Source organism: Anguilla anguilla, chromosome 11, assembly GCF_013347855.1.
Source record: "Anguilla anguilla isolate fAngAng1 chromosome 11, fAngAng1.pri, whole genome shotgun sequence".
NCBI lineage: Eukaryota > Metazoa > Chordata > Actinopteri > Anguilliformes > Anguillidae > Anguilla > Anguilla anguilla.
Genome location: NC_049211.1, coordinates 36,309,807 through 36,322,081, shown reverse-complemented (window position 1 = coordinate 36,322,081; position 12,275 = coordinate 36,309,807).

Sequence of the window (12,275 nt, the reverse complement as noted above, 5' to 3'; positions counted from 1 at the left end):
AGGTTTAAGACAAATAGGTTCCATTCTTTGCTTGTGTAAATAAAGACATAGCACTTTGCTGCTCTGTCACAACCTCAGTTAAAAAATACTTTCAGTAGCAACAATTAACAAGCCAACTAATTATAAAAGTTGTGCAGCAAATCAAATATGACAGAAGCTATGTTAAACCACAATTTAAGAGTTACTTGAACACACACTTGAACACTTATGTGATAATTTGAGGGAGAGTATAAATAATCATTAAGCTGCTATGAACAAACATAACACTAAAAGTTGCAATCCCTTCAAGCAGTTGCATTTTTTCTTCTTTCAAACAAAGCTCGCTGTGGGTTGAACAGCAAAAATTTATTTCTGGGTACTCGTATATGGAATCATATTTCTGCCAAATCTCAGAAGAAAAATGTAAACTGGAAAAAGAAAGTGAAATGCCCCATTTTACTATTTTATTTATTGACTAGAATGTGAATCGTTTTTGGTGGAAGGAATGTAGATATGCAACACTCAGCCCTGACAGTTAAAGACAAAGTTCTAAATTATAAATTACAAAAGTATAATATCTTTGATGATGTCACCAGGAGAACGTTTTACTGTCCAACCCACCTGTCCTCCAATGCCCTTCTACTTTGGCTCTGGTTGTGGCTCAGAGAAGAGGAATGAGAGAAAGGAGAGAGTGAAACAGAGTAACAGAGGACTGAGAGAAATGAGAGAATGAAACAGAGTCACAGAGGAGTGAGAGAACGGAGAGAGTGAAACAGAGTATGTCCCTGCACCCACACTTGACGGAGTTTGAGGACATTCCCCCAGTCTGTAAGATGTGTGTCTTCTGCCTCCTTCAATAAGAAAACAGGGGTTCCATATCTTTACAACTTTATACTACAGCAGTCATTTATCACTGAGAAAACCACACTGAAAGTGAGCCAAACAATGGCCATGGTCATCTTTTTATGACATTTTTTTACCTTCAGTTTTTACCCTGTGTTCCTTATCCTCCAGTGCGGATGTGGCCCAAATAATGTTGTGTGGAAAATAACCATTTACAGATTTATTGTTGTTGTTGTTCAAGGCCTTTTTCCGTGTTTGACAGCAGGGTTGTGCTGTTCTGAGCTGTGCAAGTCACATCAAGTCAGCTTTATTTATAAAGCACATTTAAAACCAACTGGCACAGATCAAAATGCTGTACAGCTTTAATAAATAAAAACAGACATACGGATAACATGTAAAACAATTACACAAAGACAATGTACCATGATGCAAAGGATCTCAATCGGATTCAAAGGCCCGGCAGAAAAGATGGGCATTCAACCAAGATTTAAATGTCCACCATACAGCCAACGTCCACCGTACAGCCAACATCCATCATACAGCCAACATCCACCACACAGCCAACATCCACCGTACAGCCAACATCCACCATACAGCCAACGTCCACTGTGGGCTTGCTGTATTGCCATTCCACTGATGAGCACACCCTGTACCAGAAACATGCAAAACCACCTTGATTACAATGAATCCCTCATTCATTTTTCATTTCGCAAATAATGCAAATAATAGCGACAGTAAAATTAAATCTCAAATGAAAATCAACAAGAAAGTGTGTCCACTGCATTGGAAACATTCCACCCCAGGCTTCAAGTTTTTCAGAATTCATTAGCAATATAAATACATCACGTTCAATAATTAAAGAAAAAGATTTTTCTTTAATTCAATCACCATTGTGAAAATGCTTATGTACCTTGTAATTAGTCGACGATCTGCTGGTGGCTCACAACAGATCAGGTGCCTTTCTTTAAAAGCGGCTTGAGAGTGTGCCAAAGCAAACAGCTGAGATTGTTTCCCTCCTCGCAGTGTCAGTGCCTTTGACTGTGCTCTGTGCTGATCGCAAAACCGAGCACCATCACATCCTGTACCCAGAGCTGTCCCCTCAGGGCTCGGCCCTGCCCTCCATTTAAACTACAGAAGGCCGGGCGCCAAGTTCCCACATACAGCTACATGAGTATGTAAAAAAAAACACCAAAGCGATGGGTTAACGTGCGGCACTGCATGCCGTCATTCCTCAAAGCACACGGGGAGGTGTCCAGGCCTTTCTGGCACGGGCAGCGCGACGCTGCCAAGCTGGCAGACCTGCACGGAGCACCGAGCTCTCCGCACCGGTGCTGGGTTTGACAACACGTGCAACAGGCGGGTCGTGAACACACCCCGACAGCCCCAGGATCGCCACGGAGCGGCGTAGCGTAATGAAGGCCCCGCGTTCGCCGGCTGTAAATCAGCCCTGCGGTGGGAGGACGCTGACACGGCCTCTGGACCGCACCACCTGTTGGGCGACCAGCAGCAAGCCTTCCAGCGCGGCACCTGAGTCCTCTCCCAGTCTGTGACGCAGTGATGACTCATCATGGGCGGCTGTACTTCCAGCCACTGACTAAGCTGTGTGAATGGCAGCGAGGTTCATCTTTGTAAGTTTACTTAATGAAAAATAAATGCTAGGTGTCAGAGGTTCCTATTGACAAAACAAAATATCACGAGCATATTTGCTCTTATGGAATACTTGTAAAACAACAGCTAATGACATGATGAATGAAATACTTACACATTCATTAATTACACATGACAAGGCCAGCGAAATCCTCAAAATGAACTCGGGTAACAGTACATCCACTGACTTGGGTAACACAGGTAACAGTACATCCACTGACTTGGGTAACACAGGTAACAGTGCATCCCCTGACTTGGGTGACACAGGTAACAGTGCATCCCCTGACTTGGGTAACACAGGTAATAGCAGCATTCCAACACATTCGACTGTTCTTAAAAACCATTAGCTACATTCCCCTGCCTGCAAGAAATCAACAGTATGTCATACCGCTAATAAAAATTGACAAGCCTGAAAACGTAACAGGACTGACAGTCTTTATACTCAATACTCGCAGAATATTCGGCTGTAAAATGTAATTATAAGGTAAGGTTAATTATATTTATTACATAGCAAAATGTCTAGTGTTAATTCAACTGTAACAGAGTACTGAAGGCCCCGCTTTCGCCGGCTGTAAATCAGCCCTGCGCAGTTTGAGGACTTTGTTTTCTCAAACCTCCCCTTCACTGCAGCTGCATCTTTTAAAGAGCTAATAAACTTGATGTTCTTCTATTGTATACGAGCCAGAACAGCTTTCCATTCTGCGCAATATGGAACATAGCGTTTTGCCAAATTACCATGCCTGAGAAAAAACTTTTTCAGCCTCAGAATATTAACAAAAATAATATTAATAATATTAACAAAAATAATCATTAAAAAGTTTCCACAAGTGACAGACATAAACCACACTGTCTTATAGGTATTAGAAGTGTTACACAATCGAAATTCAAAATGCGCAAAGAATGTAGATTTTATTTCTAATTTGTGAAGCTTTGGAAGTTTCCATGAAAGTGCACTTTTCCATTATTGTCCTAAGCTAGGCCCTCATTCCTTGGATCTTTTAAAGATGAGTTTACTTTCTTGTAATTTTTAGTCTACTTTGTACTGGTCTCTCTCAGTTCCCTGAGAGTCCACCTTTAAAAAAAAAAGCCAAGAAACTCTCCTGTAAATGCCCAGAAACCAGCAGAACCATCGCCATGACAACGTTCTTACGTTATTAATGTTATTAGTTTCCTCAATATTATTGTAAAATCTTAGTTGCGTTTGAACGGTGAAATGAGTGACCATAATTTGAAATTAAAAATGTATTAAATTGTTTACATAACACTAAATTAGCATAGTACCCCTCATATTTTATGTGGGCTATAAGATGCTTGCGAGGTTTAGACATAAAAATTGGCATATTATTACTGTTCAAAAGGATCTTTACTGTCATTAACTTTGCTTGTGAATTGCCCAAAAGAGCATCTCTTATGAAATTCATGAATATAGTGTTATTATGTAAATAACATTAACATTATGCATAGCGTCTAAACGGAATGCTTGTCTGCATGATTTTAATTTGAGTAATGGGTATTGTTTTAATCCCTATTCCCCCAAACTGACAAAATTTGGAGCAGATAGAATTGTCAGCTGGGTGGGGGGTTCATTTTTCAACATGGTGTTTGAGTATGGAAACTTATAAATGGTGTTTGAGTATGGAAACTTATACATGGTGTTTGAGTGTGGAAACTTATACATGGTGTTTGAGTGTGGAAACTTATACATGGTGTTTGAGTGTGGAACCTTATACATGGTATTTGTGTGTGGAAACTTATACATGGTGTTTGAGTGTGGAAACTTATACATGGTGTTTGAGTGTGGAAACTTATACATGGTGTTTGAGTGTGGAAACTTATAAATGGTGTTTGAGTATGGAAACTTATAAATGGTGTTTAAGTGTGGAAACGTATACATGGTGTTTGAGTGTGGAAACTTATACATGGTGTTTGAGTGTGGAAACTTATACATGGTGTTTGAGTGTGGAAACTTATAAATGGTGTTTGAGTATGGAAACTTATAAATGGTGTTTGAGTGTGGAAACGTATACATGGTGTTTGAGTGTGGAAACTTATACATGGTGTTTGAGTGTGGAAACTTATACATGGTGTTTGAGTGTGGAAACTTATAAATGGTGTTTGAGTATGGAAACTTATAAATGGTGTTTGAGTGTGGAAACGTATACATGGTGTTTGAGTGTGGAAACTTATACATGGTGTTTGTGTGTGGAAACTTATACATGGTGTTTGAGTGTGGAAACTTATACATGGTATTTGTGTGTGGAAACTTATACATGGTGTTTGAGTGTGGAAACGTATACATGGTGTTTGAGTGTGGAAACTTATACATGGTGTTTGTGTGTGGAAACTTATACATGGTGTTTGAGTGTGGAAACTTATAAATGGTGTTTGAGTATGGAAACTTATACATGGTGTTTGTGTGTGGAAACTTATACATGGTGTTTGAGTATGGAAACTTATAAATGGTGTTTGAGTATGGAAACTTATACATGGTGTTTGTTAATGGAAACTTTTACATGGTGTTTGTGTATGGAAACTTATTCATGGTGTTTGTGTGTGGACCCCCGACCTGGGTCAAATTCATATTTGTTTTGGATTCAAATACTTGCTCTATTTATCTATTGATCTTGCCTGGTGCAACTAAGCTTGCCCATATGACCAGAAGGCGGGGTTTGCACTTTTGAGAGTATTTCATTGGTTCCAATACACCAGACAAGATCAGTAATGCTTAGAAAACTATTTGAATCCAAAACAAATACGTATTTGACCCAGGTCTGGTGGACCCATATCATTAGTGTTTGAGGGTGGGACTATATACATAGAGTTTGTGTGTGGAAACCAGTGCTGTGAATGCAGCAAAACAGATGCTTTTAAATTTGACATTTGCTGAAGCGATCCCAAAGTCTTTATACATGCTAAAATTAAATATTTAAATATCTATTCAGGCTGCTAAAAGAGATATAGATTGGAAAACACAAGAACACAAGTAAATAAAATCATAAATTAATTTATATAAAATAATTATTATATAATTTGTTTAAATAAATAAAATAAAAAAGCATGTATGTATCTGCAGGTAGTTAGAGTGTGTAATAAACTAATTGTAAATTATGTTTATATTGCTCAAAGAATTTACATTTACAACTCAGAAGTAGCCATAAGGATGAAACAGTAAAAACAGGTTAAATAATACTGTGGTTGTCAAGCAGGGTGACATCACCCAGAAGATCAAAGTTACAAGCTTGTTATGTTTAATCTTTCCCTGTTTAACTAAAAACATCAGTTAAAAGTTCATTATTTTGTTTAAAAGAACAACTATTATTTTTCTGTTCACACAAAATTGCTTCTATAATGTAGCATGTGACAATATGATTTACGCTTGTAATGGAAATGAGCACGTGACTATCATCATTTGAACAGTAAAAGAGATTTCCCTCTGTTAAATAGATTTCCCTTTGTTAAAGAGATTTCCCTCTCTTAAAGAGATTTCCCTCTGTTAAAGAGATTTTAATTTCAATGAGCCAACATGCATAAACACAGGGTAAATTAAATAAAGAATGACAAATAGCCTGGAAAACAACAAATATCTTGGATGAGTATTGCTAGTAAACTATCATATGAATGGTACTAGTACAGATGTCATGTTTCTCATGTAGGTAAATGTAAGTACGAATGGTATTGCTAGTACAGACATTATGCTTCTAATGTAGCTAAATGTAAATATGAATGAATATTACTAAAACAGATGTCATGTTTCATATTTTTCATGATGCTGATTTTGTTGAAAGGCAGCTACACCAATGAGGATTCAACTCAGAAGAAAGCAGTGTGTGTGTGTGTGTGTGTAAAATAACCATGAAAAAAATAATTCAACAGCATTTACAGGAGACACTGGCATAATATTTTTATTTGATCAGAATTAGTAAAAATATGCAGTGAATACATTTCTCTGAGAGATGAGGTTTTCTGTACATGCCCTGAAAATAATTTAAAGAGAAAGGGCATCTCTTTTAATGAAGAACAACCAAATAAATTATTGTCAACACAGATAATCAAGTAAGCCGGTCATTTTGTTGTGTTGCCCTGAATACTTTCTGCATGTCATTAGCGTAAGCATGAGCCCCAGTGGGGTGGGGGGAACAGGAGCCCCAGTGGGTAGGGGGAGCAGGAGCCCCAGTGGGGTGGGGGAACAGGAGCCCCAGTGGGGTGGGGGGAACAGGAGCCCCAGTGGGTAGGGGGAGCAGGAGCCCCAGTGGGGTGGGGGGAACAGGGGCCCCAGTGGGGTAGGGGAACAGGAACCCCAGTGGGTAGGGGGAACAGGAGCCACAGTGGGGTGGGGGGACAGGGGCCCCAGTGGGGTAGGGGAACAGGAACCCCAGTGGGGAGGGGGAACAGGAGCCACAGTGGGGTGGGGGGACAGGGGCCCCAGTGGGGTGGGGGGACAGGAGTCCCAGTGGGGAGGGGGAACAGGAGCCCTGGTGGGGGGAGAAAGAGCCTCCCTCCCTCTCACACTGTAACAGTTTTGCCTCCGACTGAGAGAAGCTGCTGGTGACGAAGCAGCCATGCAGCTGGCAGGAGGCCAAGACAGGCTGGAACAAAATGTACTGGTGAAATACAACAGTGACACAGAACACACACATTATACACACAGACATACACACACACACACATTATATACACACACACACACACACACAACAGCACACACAGACTCACACACACATATACACACAGAAAGACACATTATACACACACACACACACACACACACACACACACACACAACAGCACACACAGACACACACACACATATACACAGACACACACATTATACACACACACACACACACTACCGCACACACACACACATTGTACACACGCACACAGACTACTGCACACACACACACACACATTATACACACAGACACACACACACATTATACACACACACACTACAGCACACACACACACACACACTATAGCACACACACATTACAGGACACACAGACAGACACATTATAGCACACACACACACGAACACGTACACACACTCACATGAACACACACAAACACAAACACACACACACTACGGCACACACACACACACACACACACACACACACACACACCTACAGGAGGCTTTGAGGGGCAAAGTTGTGGTTAGCCAGGCCTAAGACAATGCAGGTTTCAGTGAATATGCAGATAGAGTACATATAACTCCATTACAGAACATAAGGTATGAACACTGTCAGAGCTGATTTCACACTGAACATTTTGTTGTGTTCTGACATCACAATTACTGCTGCAGTGAATCAAGATGCAGACAAGGAAAAATGGATTCCTTTTTGAAACAATTTCAAAAACCAACCATTGGTTTCCTGTTTTGTCTATGTAACTGGCCATCTACACTTATTCATAAAAACATTGCACAAATACATTATTTTCTTATACTAGCATTCATTGAATCATTTACTGCATCTGCTTTGCAAATATGTTTCACAAGATCAATATCTGCATATGAACTAATATCTTTCACAAACCACTTTAGTGAGATTTAATCTTACGCAGCAACTCAAATTTGAAGACCTTGTACCTCTGAGCCGGTGTTCCCCGGAGTTTGACCATTGGTCCTCCGCTTTTTGCCCTCTATACCAACTCTTTTGGCTCATCTCCTTCCATGGCCTCTCCACACAGATGACACACAGTTCTGTCTCTCCCTCCTTCCCTCCTGATACACCGGTCTCAGCCTTGCACCTCAGCTCGCCTTACAAGGCATCTTGAGCTGGGTGTCAAAAACCTCACCTGAAGCTTGACAGGGGCTGCAATTAGAAGAAAATGAAAAGGAAGTCCTCTCCGCCAGGGTGATTGACAGTGCGGTGTCACCCTCTTCATCTGCCGGGAGTCCCCGAGCGGTTCTGGAGAACACGGTGTCCCTCTCTGAGAACAGCACGCGGCGGTGTGCTGGGGCGTACAGATTCTTCCTGTACTACATCCGGAGAACGTGCCTCCCATCCCTCCTCCTCCTCCTACACAGCCCAGCTCTCTCAGTCCAGGGCCAGAGGTGGGCAGAGACGTACTGAACGTGTGTACTTGAATAAAAAGTACAGTTGCTTAACCCCTTCTCCTGAAGCATTTAGGCAGAAGATTCTCACCTGGGTGTACTAGGTGGGCAGAGTACTGAACGTGTGTACTTGAATAAAAAGTACAGTTGCTTAACCCCTTCTCCTGAAGCATTTAGGCAGAAGATTCTCACCTGGGTGTGCTACTCTTACATGAAGCCATACAGCTTTGTGGCAGCAGAGAGCTTAAGGCGTTATGACGTGTGCCATCCAGATTATGTATCAAAATTTAGAAAATGTGAAGAATTATTTATACGACAAAAATGTACATAAACATGCAACTGTATCGTTTATTTCACAAAATTCACACGAGCTTTAAAGACATGTACTCTCTTTTGTGTTACTTCTGTGTTAATTTAAACACATTTTGTGTCAATAAGTTTTTGTGTTTCAAATAAACAATTTATGTGTTTCAACACAGACTGTGTCAAAAGTAACCCAAATTGTGTTGTCCTTAACTAGACATGGAGGTGTGTTAAAAATTTGTGTTATATGTAGTTTTTAACACATCTATTTTGTGAGTGAACTTGTATAGGTATAGGAAAAAATCCCATTGAAACATATTTTGATTTGATTTTACAACACAGCAAAAGGAGAAATAATGGGGCTGAAATTGTTCTGAAGGGACTGCACTGCCCCCCCCCCCTCCCCCCACTGGGAGAGGGCCAGGTCAGTGTATGCAAATCCCCCCAATAACATTATTCTGTTATTACTGTTTGTTATCTGATGTTCCTTGCCATGCTTTGGCAAAATTTTGCCATGCCAATAAAGCACTTTGAATTTGAGAGAGAGAGAGAGAGAGAGAGAGAGAGAGAGATCAGTTTTAATCACTTGCCTACACTTAATGAAAACACAACCTACAATTCTGGTTACCTTTAACAAAACATGCACCTCAGGATCGTTTGACTTACAAAACATCTTTTCCACGTGTGGCGAATGAAAATTACTGACTATATTGGATGGTATGAAGCATTGTGTGAATATAATGTGCTTATATTAATTTAGTAGTATTGAAACTCTGCAAATGCACTTTACATTTTTCACTTTTACTTTAGTTTTAAATTGCAATTACAAAACTGACGATTAGAAAATAACCACACCGGTGTAGGCTCATGCATCGTCTGCCACAGGGTTAAACTGAACACTGCCCGAAGCCCACTTTCTTCTTTTATTTATTTATTGCAGCGCTAAATAAACTAAAGCGACTGTGAACTCTGACTTCCATCTGTGACAGTTTACGCTCCTTTTGTTGTTCCCTGTGTTTGGTGCGGCAATCATCGTCAATCCTGTGCCTTCAGATCACGACCGCAGAATGTGAACCTGCGGTCTCCACCAGCGTGGAGTGTCACTAAACTAAGAGTCTAAAGCCGCAATGAGTACACGGCACCATGTTCGGCAGTGGTTCGATTTTGGGTTGGGTGAGTTGGCTCTCTTTATCAATTACACCCCCAGCTGATAATGAAGGCAAGCCACGAGAGAGCAAACTGGATGGGCCAATGGGATAAGCACACAGTGTGCACCCAGTGCTCATGGGAGTTGTAGTATTATGCATAACCTCAAATTGACTTAATTATGGTGGTTTGTGGTCAAGTGGGACACTTTTTTGGCAAATCGTTCTGTAGACCATCAAATTGAGTCAAGACCTATTCAAATGATTCATTTTTTTTATTTAAACAAGTTCTTATCCACATACTTATGGTGAAATAAATCATTGTTTGTTTCTAAATAAATGTTACCTCATCTGTAACCTGCTTAACCAGTTTTATTTGCTGTCTGCTACGTTACACCAGGCGGGCCAGTGGAGGATGAGCTCCCCCTCAATAGCCGGGTTCCTCTCGAGATTTCTTTCCATTAGGCAGTTTTTTCTAGCTGCCGTTTGAGGGTTTTTTTCCCCACTGGGAGTTTTTACCTTATGTACTTATGTTATTTGGGGGTTCAGGTCAGGTGCCCTGTTTGCTCTTTTGGCCTTGCTACTCTGTAAAGTTTCTTTGTGACATTTCTCTGTAAAAAGTGCAATACAAATAACATTGAATTGAACTGAATGATATCTCTTTAAACACCATCTGACACCCTTCCTTACTAAAAAAACTAATATTTATATATTTATATGATATATCAAAAACAATACATTCAAATTGCATTGCAAATCACTATATATATATATATATATATATATATATATGCACACACACACACACACACATAAACTATACAATTCTGTGACAACAGTTTGGGGAAGGCCCTTTCCTGTTTCAGCATGACAATGCCCCCAGGCACACAGCGAGGTCCATTCAGAAATGGTTTTGTCAAAAACACTGGGGGAAACACTTGACTGGCCTGCACAGAGCCCTTACCTCAACCCCATCCAACACCTTTGGAATATATTGTAAAGCCAGGCCTAATTGTACAATCAGTGCCCTACCTCATGAATGCTCTTCTGGCTGAATGGAAGCAAATCCCTGCAACAGTGCTCCAATATCTAGTATAAAGCCTTCTCAGAAGAGTGGAGGTTGTTATAGCGGCAAAGGGTGGACCGACTCCATATTAATACCCATAATTTTAGATGAGATGTTGGATGGCAGGCATCCACATACTTTTGGAGATGTAGTGTTTTTATATAATTGTTCATTTCATTCTCTCCTCCCTCCAACAGACCGTCTCCTTCCCTTCCTACCTGTAAGCCACTCTCCGTTCTTTGTTTTGTTTATTCTCCCTCTCACTTCCCTGTTCTCTCTCTTTTCCTTTGTTGTCAAGTCTTTAATTGAACTGCAGAACAATTGTCAGCTAAAGGCCAGACACAGCAATCTGCTAGATTTATACAAGCAGAACATAGAAAGTTTGAGAAAACACACACTTACAAAAAGTGCATATCACGGTCATCGGAACAACTACAAAACACAGGTTCAACATGGCAACACTGTTCAGAAGCACATACCACTCTGAACAGTTCTTCTCCAAGCTCTCACTTGCAGGACAGACCGACTTGTCCCGTTCCTGACTCACAGACAACAACTAGAGGACCCAGCTCAGTGTGACAACAACATCAGTGCCACCGGACATTCCAAAACCGGTTGAGGCAAAGTTCAGTCAGCCATTACAATGAAATTAAGGTATGTTTGGTTTCAAATCTAGTTTACACATGGACGTTCAGTCAGCATAACATGGAAAAATGTGTCTGTAATTAACATGAGAGTTCATAGCAGTCTATGGCCCTCTGCCGTATATGCAAATATTAATCTGGCTCCAGACAGGAAAAGGTTCCCCACCCCTGCCATAGGCCTTCCATTTTATGAATCAATTTAGCTCAGCTATTAAGGGAATTTTGTAACAATACCAGTTTCACACGCTGTCCTAGATTTAGCAACCTGAAAAGGTGTCGCCTATCCCGGAGTTTGAGTCTGAACAATGGGTGCAGTTGTAAGCAGCACAAACTGGCATTTTGATTTAAAAAAACGGTTACGTATCACACATGTACCAACACTGAACAATAGTAATGGAATAACCTTGATTAAGGTTAGCTGACATACCACAGTATTCTTAACCAATCAGGATATTGAATAATATTGCTTTTAAAAGAACAGGACAATAAACACTCAACGTGCGGTTATTTTATTTGGGATCAAGAGAACAAAATATTCCGACACTCTTCTTCAGAAGTTCTTCTTCAGTTTTAAAAGGCCTCATTAATAT